General features: G+C 35.0%; 1 long non-coding RNA gene across 1 annotated transcript; it reads right to left on the bottom strand.

Moving 5' to 3' along the window:
- Positions 1–1,569: 1,569 nt before the first annotated feature.
- On the bottom strand, positions 1,570–7,217 carry LOC147829022 (uncharacterized). Its single transcript, XR_015449805.1, has 2 exons — positions 6,861–7,217; positions 1,570–2,804 (listed from the first exon to the last, which is right to left on the bottom strand). It is a non-coding gene; the product is annotated as an uncharacterized LOC147829022 (long non-coding RNA).
- Positions 7,218–14,869: the final 7,652 nt, after the last annotated feature.

Raw genomic sequence — 14,869 nt, 5'->3', positions numbered from 1 at the left:
CAAAAGCCAATTAGTTTTTCTTTTCAACTTTGGGTTTTGAATACATGACCAGTTGGGTTTCATAGCTTAGATCAGTAATGGAAGTAATTAAATCGTTACTTTTTTTTTTTACAAAATCATATGAAAATTCTGTGATGGGGTTAGAATTAATTAGATGGGTTTATTTGGACCCCACTCTGCTAAGCTTTCTTCTAATATTACCCACAATGATTTTTCCCACAATTACTATTAAAAATATGAGCAAATTAGATTTTATGGTGAGCATCCACTTATACTAACACCATTAACATTATACTATACTTACCATATCATACATCTATCTACCATAATGTTTTCTTTTAGATTTAAATTTTTTTAAAAATAGCCTTTATTTTGGTGGCAGTGTTACATAAAGTTGGAGTTTATTCTATGTGAATACTCTATGGGTTTTTTAAAATGTCATGATACACACCAACTCTTACAGTATCTTACAGAATAATTTTAATGCCCTAAAACATCCCCTCTGCTCCACCTATTTATCTCTCCTTCCCTCTTCTGAAACTGTTGGCAACTATCTATCTTTTAACTGTCTCTCTATTTTTTCCTTTTCTAGGATGCTATATAGTTGGAATCATATAGCATGTAATATTTTTAGATTGGGTTTTTACTAAGCAATATGCATTTAAGTTTCAAAGAAAGAGAGGAAGAAAAAAGAAAAAGAAAAAAGAAAGAGACTCAACATGGATGTTTATGGAAGCTTTATTAATAATCTCTAAAACTGGAAGCAGTCAAGATATCCTTCAATAGATGAATGGGTAAATAGGCTTTAGTTCATCCATCTAGTGGATATTATTCAAGACTCAAATGAGCTATCAAGCCATTAAAAGACAGGAAAGAACCTTCAATGCAATATCGGTGAATTTTTAAAACATTTATTTATTTATTTATTTTCCCAGTACAGGGGATCAAACTCAGGACCTTGTGCTTGCAAGGCAGGTGCGGTGCCACTGAGCTAAATCCCCAGCCCTACCTTTTACTTCTTGAAGTCTCTACTTGTAAAATGAAGAAGGCTAAATGATTTAGAGGGTCTGTCCTTCTATGCTGATATGAATCATTAGATTTTGTTTACTTTGATGTCAATATACAAGGACAATTGAATGACATATCTGGGCCTCTGTACCTTTCTTAGCCCATATAGAAAGATTAACATCAATTTGCCTATTTGTGATTTCAAGCCTCCTTGCAGATAGCTGCAGAGAGAGCTCATCTGTAGTATCAAGGAGATGGATAAAACATTTATTAAATGTGGAGGGGGAGGGTATATAAGTTTCCTTCTCATTGCTTCTGCTATCTCAGTGAATTAAGGTTATCAGAGACTGAAGCAGAAGGAAGTGTTGGACATCTAGGAGAGTAGGAGAAAATTTTAAATTAGTCACCTAGAAGTGTTTAAGAATGAATGGATTAAGAAATACAATAAGAGTTTGGGTTATCTTAAAATGCTTGGTTAAGGCAAATGCCCATAAGTTTATCCTAAGTTTGCAGTGAGATCAATTAGCATAACTGTGGGGGGCTTTTTGGGTGTTGTCCTTCTTTCTTTCTCTCTCTCTCTTTTTTTTTTTTTTGATATGTCTAGTTGTCCAGATGCAGGTGAAGCGTGGATAGTGAATTGGTTTTATTTGGACTTGGGATTTCATGACTGTAATGGAGAGAGGAAAAGAGGAAAAGGAAAATGAAGTAAATCCATATGGTGATCGTAATCATGCACCTCACTGAGATCAATCCAGGGAAAGGAAAAAAGGGGGCTAATGAGCAGTAAGAGATGATAGGATTAATGATCAAAGGTCTCACTGTAATTAGAATACTTAGAGTATAAAAATAGGAGGTGCCAATCAGAGAGTAAGATGATTGAAATGAGAAGATGGAGGGCTTGCAGTTATTGATAATTTCAAGGGTCAGTGTGTGACCATAGGATTCCTCGTCTGTGAACGAATAACCAACAGGTATTGGAAAGTCTACCTTGGGAAGATATTGTAACTATCATGAATTGACAAGGGAACCTGGAGCTAAAATATTCATGGAATGAGTGGGAATAATCCAAGTCTGTAGATGACTAAAATAAGAACTTCTGTAACATTTTTTCTCTCTTAGACTTGCAAAGATAAAAATGATTGACAGGTTCCAGTACTGGCCAAGTGTGGGAGGAGTATGGTACAACATTTTCATAGGAACTCTAGCAATATTTATCCTAACTCTCATACTTTTCACTCAGCAATTCCGTAAGGAAGAATTTACTCTACATAAATAGTTGAACAAGAAGGAAAGGCATTTATTTATACAAGAATGTTCAACTGAAGAAATGTTTATAATTGTAAAGAATTGTAAATAACCTGGATACCTATTAATAGGTAATTGGTAATATGCCCACAAATAAAATATCATGCAACCATTGAAGGAGTATTACATGTATAGACATGGGAAATTGTCCATGGTATTTTTTTAAGAAGGGGAGAAAAGATGCAAAATGGCTTCAGTTCTTTTTGTTTTTAAAATAGTTTAAAAATCATTAATTTCATAAGATTTTATAATAAATATATTAAAATTTTAAAAATGAAAATATGGGGCCAGGGATTTAGCTCAGTGGTTCCGCCACCTGCCTTGCAAGTGCAAGGACCCAAGTTCAATTCCCGGTACCGAAAAAAAAAAAAGAAAAATGAAAATATATAGTTGAGTGCAAAATGATAAAAGAAAAATCAATTACTGTTGTGCAAAACAAACCATCAAGATTTTGTCAGGGATTTGTCGGATGTTCCAGGGACGTAGAGAACCTGAAACAGAAACAGAAAGAGAGGATGAAGACAGTAGCAATGAGAAGCTCACCTCAGACTGAAGAGTAACTTTCCTCAGAGGCAGATGCAGAAGTTTTGCACCCTACTCTGGCCCAGGTCTGCTCTGACTGGCCCCGTCTCTCCCCTAGTCACTCACCGTGCTTCAGTTGCTAGCCTTTCTCCTCTGTTCTCTCACTGAGGAGTTCATTCCTACTTCTTGCCCTTGTGCTTGATATTCCCAAGGTCTTCAGTGCCGTAGATCTTTGCATGACTGGATTGTTTTGTCAATCAAATATCATCTCAGATGTTACTCCTCAAATAAATACTCTGGTTTCTCAGCCTCAAGTTCATTTGGTTTTATTTTCTTCAATTACATACCACTTTTTAAAGATGCCTTTTTTATTTGTTTGCCTATTTTTATTGTGCATAATTTCCATCTAGGACAGCAGGCATCCACTATGTTTTGCTCACCACTGGACTTCCAGACACAGACGAGTACCTAGTATACAGTACTGAGTATATAGTAACAGGCACATGGTATTGAGTGAATGAATGTAGGGCCTTTAGGAAATTTCTGAGACATCCAATTAAAAAGCTGTGTTAAAGACAAACCTCTGTTCCCACTGAGTAAGTATGTTAGTAAGGACTCTTTTATTTGTTTGCAAAGGAAAGGTGATGAAGTGATGGTAGTGATGTAGCCTGTGCTTTATATACCATAGGCTAACTTCTGGGACTTCTTTCCCCCTCATTCAAACGAAGTCTGCTAATTCCAATTGGGTTACAACTTGGCACAAACACTGCTATGTCTATAAGCCTGAAAATAATTAAGTACAGAACATAGACCAATCTAAACTTACAGTAGGAATAAGAGATTAAAAGCCATTTGCTATTTCTTTCCTAGCATCTACTTTCTTCTTCCTTGCTAATATTATGCTGAATGTCCAAACCATGGCATTTGAAAAATATTCATTCTACTCATGGACTTAAGCAAGATTTAGGAATGAGCACACAACATGGACTTAAGCCAAGAGACATATTGCATTTCTGTGACCTTATCAATTTGAATACCATTAAGCATATAATCTAGCTGTAATTTAACAAGCAATTCAGTATTTTTGTTGAAAAATTAGGATGTGGATTCTTTCTTTTTTCCTTTGTGTGTGGGGGTCTATGTATATAATGCTTGAAATTGCTGTGGCAAAGGGAAGACTGAGCTGGTGGGAGGTCCAATAAGGATGGAGTAACCCCAGAAGTAGAGTAAGATTAAGTCTCTTCGGTGAGGCAGACACACACCCTTGAGTTACTAGAGCCCCTTGCTCCAGAGGTTGCAGAAAGCCTGGAATTTCCCAGTGACTCTCTTCTCCAGGAATGGAAAAGCCCAGTTCCCGTCCCTCCTTGGAACAATTTCACAGTATAATAAGTACTACAGAGTTCCCATGAAGCATGGCTTCTGCTCTTAGCCACACCATGCCAGGCTCCCTTTCCTTTCCTGTCCTGAGCATCACTCAAAAACATTTGCATTTGCATACACACACGCTCGCGCACCCACGCGCACACACACACACACACACACAAAGAATTATCAGACCCCACTGGGCTGGGGATTTCACTCAGTAGTGCTGCCTCCTGCCTGGCAAGTGCAAGGTCCCAAGGTCCCAAGTTCGATCCCCGGTGCAAAAGAAAAAAAAAACAATTATAAACATTTGCATACAAATCTTCATCACAGAGCCTGATTTTAGGAGAGCTTCCTCAGTGTGTATGAAGGGTTCGATCAATTGGCAGAAAGAGTCTGATTAATATAATAGAACTATAGGAAGAGATGGTTCTCCTTTGTTTAATTTGTGTTGGCTCTAGATAAAACAGACTTGCATTGCAATTTTGCAGACTCTTTGTACCAAAAATTCAATTTTAGTGTGTGAAATATACAATGTTTTAAAACTTCAAAATCATAAGAATTTATAATTTCCAGATTTTAGCTCTTTAAAATGGAGAATTATTTCTCAAATACTTGAATCCCTATATACCAAAGTTTCTGCTTACAAAATTATTCCTACATTGTTCTGTATGCATTTTGGTTCAACTGCTATCTGGGTCATAGGAAAATATAATAGTATTGCAGAATATTCAATATAAGAAATTACTGTTTGTACCTTTGAAGTTTACTTTGTGGTATATTTCCTTAGTTAAAAAACAAACAAACAAACAAACAAACCCTGACTAATAATGTACTGAAATAACACTACTACATATGTATAATACATTATAAAATAGAATTAAAGAACTAAGTGCTTTCTAATCTACTATTAATATAGAACTACACAGGTTTCAGGCTTTAAATTTTACATTTTTAGTCTCAGTATATGTAAAATATGTGACATAACATATTAAGTCATCATTATAATGTTCATGAAAAAATAACTCATTTTCAGAATTGAATTCTAGGGCAGTATAAATGGTCAAAAACTAAGAAGCTTTAGATTGAATTTTGGTGAAATTTTTCACACAGGAATAATTTTGGATAGTTAAAAGGAAAATAATTATGGGCCATGGAACCTCATAAAGGTATTTCCTATGTTGCGATCATTTGTAATAAACTGTTAAGTGTTGTACATAGTCAAGTATCTAGTATTTATATACATTACAATGGTAATCTACCTTTGACTGCTGCTCTTTCTGTAAGCTTAATAGCTAGTGTAATTTGATAAGTTTAGATATCCGTAGTAGGAATAGTAGCCTTAATTTAATAATATACCCTGGAAGTTGTTTAAGAATTTAATGTCCTCAAAACTTATACTCTTACACATTGCTCTGTATGCCACTGTTAAAGTATTCTGTTAATAAACAGTATCTGTAGTTCGTGGTAGACAAAAGTGATGGTCAAACAGTAAGTGGCTCATCTAAGTTTGTCTTGTGGTGAGTTGTTGAGGGAATGGGACCTGAGAATTCAGAAATTAAATAGGAAAGTGGTTTAGAAAGCCTTAGAGAAACAAATAAAATGCTACTTGAAAGTGGCATACATTTTTTAATCACTTCAAATTTCATATTGCATACCATAATTCCAATAGAAGACAACTATGAAAATGTTCAATATAAGTATAATAAGAATAATAAGAAAAATATAAACTTTGCTTAGATCTGAATTAAAACTCAGGCCCTTCTTCTCATAAGCTATGTGACCTTAGAACATATAGTTAATATTTTTAACTATCATTTTAATGATATGCAATTGGCCTTTAGCACCTGTGTGTCTGCCTCTATAGATTCAACCAAATGTAGATCAAAGATATTAGAAAAAAATGTGTACTGAACATGTACAGACTTTTCTTCTTGTCATGGTTCCTTCAATACTTTGCTGTAATGACCATTATATTATATTATTTACATCATATTTACATTGTATTTGGTATTAATTGTAAGGTAGATGTATATAAAGTGTATTGGAGGCTGTGCATAGTTTACATGCAAAGATATCGTTTTATTTCAGGGACTTTATTAACAATAGGGGATGTCAAAACTAATCCTGCATGGATACTAAGGAACAATAGAAAATAAAAATGGGATTAAAATATCTTTTGTAGAGGGTGGTTATGAAGATTATGTGAGTTAATATACAGAAAAACTTAGTTATCTCTTAATAAATAATAGTTATTATTTTTGTTGGTGGTGGTAGTAGAAAACACATGAGATTAGAAAATTACTTATGGGCTGAATGTTAATCTTGACCCATAGGGATACTAATCAAAACAGAATGGCTGGTAAGAATTTATAGATTGTTTACATGGCCTTGGGGCCCACAGGTTTCTTTGTCATAATCCACAAAATTCAAATCAATAGTCATTTTTTTAAGTCCCTCTTACATGTATGGTAGTGTTTAGGCATTAAGAGAATTTAAGAAATTTATGCCCCAAACTAGTTTACAAGCCTACAGGGGCAATAGATAAGCCTAAAACAAATGATACTACCAGAAATAGTACGTGTCTTAGTTATTTTTCTCTCATTGCTGAGACAAAATACCCGACATCCAAAGTTAAAGGGGCAAAGGTTTATTTAACTCACAGTTTGTAGAGGTTTCAGTCCATAATCAGATGGCTCCAAGGCAGTGTGGCTAGGCAAAGGAGAAATAGTTGATGGTAGCCAAAAGGTAGCAAAAGCAACAAGGGACTTTAACAGCGTCTTTCTGCCCCTTTTATCTTATTTTTTTAAATTCTTTTATTGGTACATTGTAGGTATAAAACACAATTACATTTCTCATTGGGAACTTGTACCTTTACATGATGCATCTTAGTTCTTATTTTTTCCCCATTCCTAGCCCACCCTACACACCTGCCACCCTTCCCTATTTACAAAGACTTTATTTCCATTTTTTCCAATTCTCATCATTTTTCCTTTCCCTTCTTTCCTTTCCCCTGCCCCTCCCACTTCCTTCTCCTTTGCCCCTTTTCTTCCTATTTCACATTACCTATTATACATTTTAGTCCTCATTTACACTTTCAGTTTCTCACACCAGAGAAACTATTCTGTATTTATACATGTGTGTCCTATTTATTTCACTTAAGAGTATCGCCTCAATGTGCATCCACTTAGCTATAAATGTCTCTAATTTCTCATTTTTTATGGCTGAGTAGTACTCCATTTTATAAAAAAACCACATTTTCTTTATCCAGTCTTCAGTTGATAGGCATTTGGGCTGTTTCCAAGTTTTACCTATCACAAACTGTGCTGCTATGAACATGGGTGCCTATATATCACTATGGTATGATTCTTTTAATTCTTTGGGGAAGATACCCAGCAGTGGAATAGTGGGGTCAAATGGGACTTCCAGTCCTAGTTCTTTGAGGTATCTCCATACTGATTTCCACAGTGCTTGCACCAGTCTACATTCCCACCAGCAGTGGAGCACGGTTCCTCTTTCCCCACAGCCCTGCCAGCATTTGTTATTGGTTGATTTCATGATAGCAGCCATTCTTTCTGGTGTGAAGTGAAATCTCAGCGTTGTTTTCATTTGCATCTCTCAAATGACCAGTGATGTTGAACATTTTTTCATGTATTTATTTGCTATTTCTACTTCGTTGTCTGAGAAATGTCTGTTCATTTCAGATGCCCATTTTTGGACCGGGTCTTTAAATTTGGGAGGTCTGATCTTTTTAAGTTCTTTATAGATTCGAGATAGTAGATCTTTGTCTGAGGAAAAGCAGATGAAGGTTTTCTCCCACATTGTGGGTTGTCTCTTCACACTGCTGGTGGTTTCTCTTGCTGTGCAGAAGCTTTTTAATAAGAAGAGATCCCACTTGTTGATTGTTTGTGCTAGTTCATGGACAAGTGAGGTTTTGTTCATAAAATCTTTTCCTACACCAATGTCTTCAAGAGTTCTACCTAACCTCTGTTCCAACTAGTTCAGCGTTTCTATTTTAATATTTAGATCTTTAATCCATTTTAATTTTAGTTTAGTGCATGGTGAGAGATATAGATCTAGCTTTAATCTTTGGCAAGTTGAAGCCCAATTTTTCCAGCACCATTTATTAAAGAGGCTATCTTTCCTCCAGTGAGGGTGTTTGGTTCCTTTATCAAAGATGAGATGGCTGAGTATGTCTGGCATTGTTTGTGCATCTTCTAATCTGTTCCACTGGTCCTCAGGTCTGTTTCTTTGCCAGTACCATGCTGTTTTTATCACAGTAGCTTTGTAGTATAGTTGCAGGTTGGGGATTGTGATACCCCCTACCATGTCTCTGTTACCTAGAATTGCTTTGGCTATTCTGGGTCTCTTCTTGTTCCAAATGAATTTTTGGATTGTTTTCTCAAGGTCCGGGAAGCATGTTGCTGGTATCTCAATTGGAATTGCATTAAATCTATATAGCAGTTTTGGAAGTATGGCCATTTCCCCTATATTAATCCTTCCTACCCAGGAGCAGGGGATGTCTGTGCATTTTCTGATATCATCTTCAATCTCTCTTGTCTCTACCTCAAACTGATAAAGGCCATCTATGAAAAAGCAACAGCCAATATCATACTAAATGGTCAAAAACTGAAATCCTTCATGCTAAAATCAGGAACAAGACAAGGATGTCCACTATCACCACTCTTGTTCAATATAGTTTTGGAAACATTAGCCACTGCAATTAGACAAGAGAAAGAAATAAAAGGAATAAAGATAGGAAATGAAGAAGTCAAATTGTCATTATTTGCAGATGACATGATACTCTATATAGAAGACCCCAAGAACTCCACCAAAAGTATTCTAGACTTAACAACCAAATTCAGTCAAGTAGCTGGTTACAAGGTCAACACACAGAAATCAATAGCTTTCCTCTACACAAATGACAGACTCACTGAGAGAGAAATAGAGCAAACAATTCCTTTCACAATAGCATCCAAAAAACTGAAATACCTAGGAATCAACCTAGGAAAGAAATCGAAGACCTCTTCCCTTTTTTCTTATTCAAACTACTTAGGGGAGGTAGCACTCACACCCTTAATCCTAGGGCCCTTGGGCCTAGCCCCACCAGGAATCAATCACACACTCTAGATTCAGCCACCTCCAAAATAGCCCCACCTCATTCACATGAGGCTTTGGGAGGACATTTAAACCCAAGCCATAACAGTATGGCAATAGCTCAGATTCTTTAAAGAAATAGTTGCACTGTTTAAAAAGTGATAAAGGAATAAAGTAAAGGAAATCAGTCACTATCATCTTTTATTGTGAAGTTAATTTTTTACAGATGAAAGGGGGAAATCTTTTGGTAGCTACCAAACAGAGGCAGAATTCAAATGTATCTGTCGAATTTCTAACTTCATGATTTCAGTTTCCATACTAAACACCTCCCATTGTCTTTGATGAGATAGATCTTGGTGTACATCATGACTCATGCTGTTTTTCTTAGGTTGGAATAGATATGTTGGGCTGCCAATTTGTCTGACTTCTTCTAGAATTTCACTTTGATGGTAACCTTTAGAGTTTTCCCCAGTTTTTTTATTTGAAAAATCTAGCAAAGATAGAATGAGCAGTAAAGTCTTGTCAGGACTTTATGGCAAGAATTACTTCCTGCTTATAAAATTACTTTATCAGCAATATTTGCCTTACTTCACCACTGGGCAACATTTTAAAAATGATATTTCAGTATTCTTCTTGCTTTAATTAGCTATGCAAATTGCACCCCACCTTCAGGAGCCAATGTTGCTGAGAATTGAGCCTCTGCAGGAGCCGGTTTTCACTATTTGGACAAACATTTTCATATTTCCATGGTTCTCTTTATCTCCTTGGAAATTTGGAAAAAACAATGTTTCCTACACAATTCTGTCATTTAACTCTTTTCTATTTTGTGTCATACTTCTTTACAAGTTATTTTTTATTTACCTTACCTTAAAAATGACTTCAAGGTGACAGCTAATGTAGTAACTTGCAAGAGACCAATAATTATTTCATGAACGATTCATAAATTTGAAATATTTTCAGTAAATGTTTGGCTGTTTAATGCTGAATAAAAACATTATTTTATCATAATTCAGGGTAATGATGAAAGCTTTGAGGAATAAACATTTTTAGCTTTTAAGCTCCTTGAAGGCAGAAGCTATACACATTCTCAATATTTTTATGCTCAGATAAGGGTGGGAAATACTAATGATATTTAGTTAATGTTTGAGAATCAATATAAAATGAAAATGACTCATAATGCAATCAGCATTTAAGAATTCTAAATTATGGCTGTCTGTGGCATTTTGCTCCCATTCCATTCTTTTCTTCCTTTGGGAACCAGAAGAGTCTCTTGAATGACCTTCTTTAACGTTAGGCTTTTTCTACAGCACTTCAGTGTCAAATCTTTTTCTCCTTCTGAAGGTTGGAGGGAGCTTTCTGTATGATTGATGGGTGAGGTGTCCCCTGGACACACTGGTGCAAACACCATGCATTCACTGATGGATGTGCTCGCTCTTTCACGAACACATTCATTTTCTCTTCTCTAACTCACACAATTTATTCATCCCATGATGCATTTACACATCTATTATTGCTCTCTTTCAATCTTTAAGCAGGCGAAAAGATGAAAAGTTACTGGTTATAAGGAGGTAAAGCAAGCCTATCTTAAGTAAAAGAAGTAGTCTTCCTATATATACAGAAGAATATTTCTTCCAGGGTTTCTTTCACTCTGATTGGTTAAAAAGTTTAAAGCAGTGTTGGAGTGTGAAAGAAAATCCCTTGGGATGAAGGAGTGAAAGTGGATATAACTGTTTTGACTTCTACCAGGGCTGAATTGGGGATCCAGAGGCCAAAATTCTAGGCAGGGTCCTATGAGGATGTCATATGGGAAAGTCAGTTAAGCTTTTTAGAATTCAAAAATACTACCAGGTCCCCAAAATAAGTGTAATCATTATGTACTGCAAACATACAGCAAGAAAAAAGAAAGTAAAATGCAAGGATTTAACTATATGGCTTTGAAGGCTTTTTCCAGGTACTGTGATCTTGATGGTAACATCACAAAAGAATCTGACACTCATTAAAAATTTAGAAGAAAGTCTTTACACTTTGAGGGAGGGGAAGACTAATCATGGTAACATGCTGTTAATGTGATTTAAATATAGATGGTGTACCCAATTAAGAAAAATATGGACAATTTACAAAAGAATCTGTAATGTAATTCATCATTCTATAAAACCAGAAACAATTTTCTAATACACAGTTTGGAAGCAAATATCAACCTTCTGAATATTTCTGGGTCATTGTTTACATTGAGGTAAGGAAGGAAAATTATGAGGGAAAATAGAAATTAAGTTTAAAAATTGGTTAGCCTCTAGGTTTGCAAAGGAAAATACTATCCAGAGCAAGGAAAGGTTGTTTTCTTTTTCTAGAGAGATTTATTTTCTTATGGTTTATACGTCACTGAACTGCAGAATAGCTCTCTCAAATCAACCAAATTAACACATTTTAACATTTCACAAAATTAAGCCTTTTAAATGTCTTAAGACCCTCCACCAATAAAAATAAAGTGCATTGTTGTCCATAAGACATTACAAGCACAGAATGTGACTAAGAGAAGTGATCCAGGGTATTCTCAAACAATTCCTGACTCTGAGAGATGTTTCATCAGCAGATTAAAACATATTGGTGAACATATATCTCTTCATTCATTAATTTAAATAATATTTATTGAGTACTAACTGTTGGGCACCATTTCAAACAATCTTTTGATGATTTTGTTTTTCCAGATATTCTGACTGGAGAGGATACACACTCAGATGATAATCTGGACATTCAGTCAGTCTTCGTTTTCCATCTTCCCTTTCAGTATCTCCCTTTTCAATAATATTTCTCTTCAAAGCTCTGCCTGCCTCTTACTGAGCAATAGGATTTGTGCTACACTGCAGTAAGCAATTTGTTCATCCTTAGAGAGCACATTTGCACTACCCCATGACACAGGCATTTAGATGATTTTATTTCGTTCACCTGTGTTGAACATTAAGGGGGTAAATTTTCAGCCCAGGGATTTGGCTTTAAAACTCCAATTGATGTTAATGAGAATTGGTAATGAGCCCCTACTTCTTAATTAGTGGCACCATACCTGTGACTGTAGGAGGCATGGCTCAGACATGGGGAGCTTAACGAGGTGATAACAAGGAGAAAATGTTTAAGCCTGGATTTTGGCCTGGCCCATACTTTACTATGCAAACATACTTTTGGAGCTGATGCTTTAAAGTAAATTTATTACTCGGCTTTTACGGTTGTGTAGGCCTTCACTCAGAACAATTCCTCTTTTCTGTAAAAATACTCTTATTCCATAGGAAAGGAGTGAGGCAGAAGAAGCTAAATCAAAAGAGCAAGAATATGATCAGATTTTTACTCAATTTTTATGTTGAAACAAACTATCTTTTGCTGATTCTGCATCAATTAAAGAATACCACAATGTCTAGACTTCCACACCAAGTAGTAAAATTCCTTTATGCAAATTGAACCTCTAAATATTATTCAGGATATCAAAGATGATTTAAGGAAATGAGAATCTTTTATATCGTCTTTCTTTGCATATTGTATGTTCATTATGAGTTGGTAAGTTGCTAAAAACACAAGTTTTAATCTTGTATATTCTCCCTACTTGAGCAGCTAATTCTTACTGTTACAGCACATGACCAAACTCAGCAAGAATAAAATGATCAAAGAATAAAATTTTCACTGTACCTAGCAAAGGACATAAAAGTTAGATTATTGATTTTATTTGAATGATGTGTTGTAATTTCATATGCCAACATAGTGGAGAACAAATCCTGGCCTGCCAGATTTCATTACTGAAACCTGCTTTCTTGCCACCAAGTAACTTCTTCCAAGTCACAAGATAAATCTGAGTTTCTCAACTTACTGAAAATGAATCTCTTTAGACTCAAGTAATTAATAGGAACTTCAGGGCTATAGAAGATTTGCTTCAGTTGGGAGGAGGAGGAGAAACACCTCAGTTGGATATTTTTTACTATTTTTCTGCTTTGGACTAATCTCTATACTCAAAGAGAAGGTAACTTGCCTGCAAAGTCTTCTAAGTCTTTACTTCATCTCTTTACCTCCTGAATACTATTTTTGTTCTTTCAACTAGCTTCATTATGCTAGTTTAAAAGTAATAAAATTGAGTACAAATTATCATAATCAAAGTAAAGAATAGTGGAAACAGAAAATTGTACATCAAAATAAGAATTAGATAAAAAGTTAGCATAACTAAGTTTGGTGTCTAATACACCACTTTGCTTCTGTTCTCATACTTCTACCACATAGCCAGGCAGAAATCCTTGATTAATCTGTCAATTAAATCTCACTGATTCTAAAACAGAAATGTATGAATGAAAATATAAAATCAATGGTGAATATTGCAAAAACTATAACATACTGTCAATGTACAAAGAAAAATACATTAATTAAAAGTACATGCTATACAATTCACAAATTATCTCTGACATTTAAATGGCTGAGTTTTGTAAAATAAATAATATATATCAATGAAATTAGAATTACACTGATTCTAGAGGAGTTATAGGTACAATTCATAATAATGACTATATAATTTAAAGGGAAAGTTAATTCTTTTTTTTTTGTACCGGAGATCAAACTCAGGTCTTTGCGCTTACACAGCAGGTGGCAAAACCACTGAGCTAAATCCCCGGCCAAGGGAAAGTTAATTCTTAAAGTTTCAAGCAAGTTTCTCTTGCTTGCTCTAATAATTAATAATAATTTCTCTTGCTTGCTCTAGTGAAAATGTGCACAAGGTATCATAATTAACAATAAAATAAAGATGGAGGACTGAGTGTGGTGATGTATGCCTATGATCTTAGCATTTGGGAGGTAAGGCAGGAAGATTGTAGGTTTAAGGCTAGCCTACCACATTAAGCTCAGAGCAACATAGATTACATAGCAAGACCCTGTCCAAACCACCTCCTACCCTAGACAGAAAGATAGAAAGCTTTCAGGACTAGAGAAAACTAGAATTAAATTACAGAATTTCAAATTTTTCTACTGACTTGCAGAGAAAGTGGTCCATATGAAGACAAAGGTGAATCCTGTGGCTAAACACCAGAAATGATGCTTCTTTTACCTAACAGCAGAGCTTTGGGGGACTACTGGTCCCTGACTTGACCTTCACAGAAGCATCGGCTTATAAACCTTATTTATTTTTGTGGCTAAAATTATTCTACCATCTGAAGAAATCCTGGTGGCATATTCCAGAGAATTAGGAAAGATTTTGATTAGAGATAAATATCTAGATTGAAAAAAATTGGAGATTTAAATAAAAACTAGTTTGGAAAGGAGAAAATTTTTATGGTCACATTTCCTTGTCAAAGCATAAATTTTTTTTCTAAAAATAAAAAGATATCTTAGAGATACTTAAGGAGATAGTATAAATTATAAAAAATTCTTAAAGATGGAATGAGTAATTATTTAAATTTTTAAGATCTTTCACAGTCTTTATCTTGTCTTTTTGCAGGTGAGATTTATCATTTTAGTGCTTAAATAGAGTGGATAATAGAAAGTAATAAGCTACTCCAATTTGAGAGTTAAAGAAGAACTTTAAAAATAGCATATTAGTTCCGAATTTGGAGCT

Source organism: Heterocephalus glaber, unplaced genomic scaffold (genome assembly GCF_053883595.1).
Source record: "Heterocephalus glaber isolate CG9 unplaced genomic scaffold, H.glaber_assembly_v1.0 deba00000809, whole genome shotgun sequence".
Classification (NCBI taxonomy): Eukaryota; Metazoa; Chordata; class Mammalia; order Rodentia; family Bathyergidae; genus Heterocephalus; species Heterocephalus glaber.
This window is presented reverse-complemented; position numbering and strand designations above follow the sequence as displayed.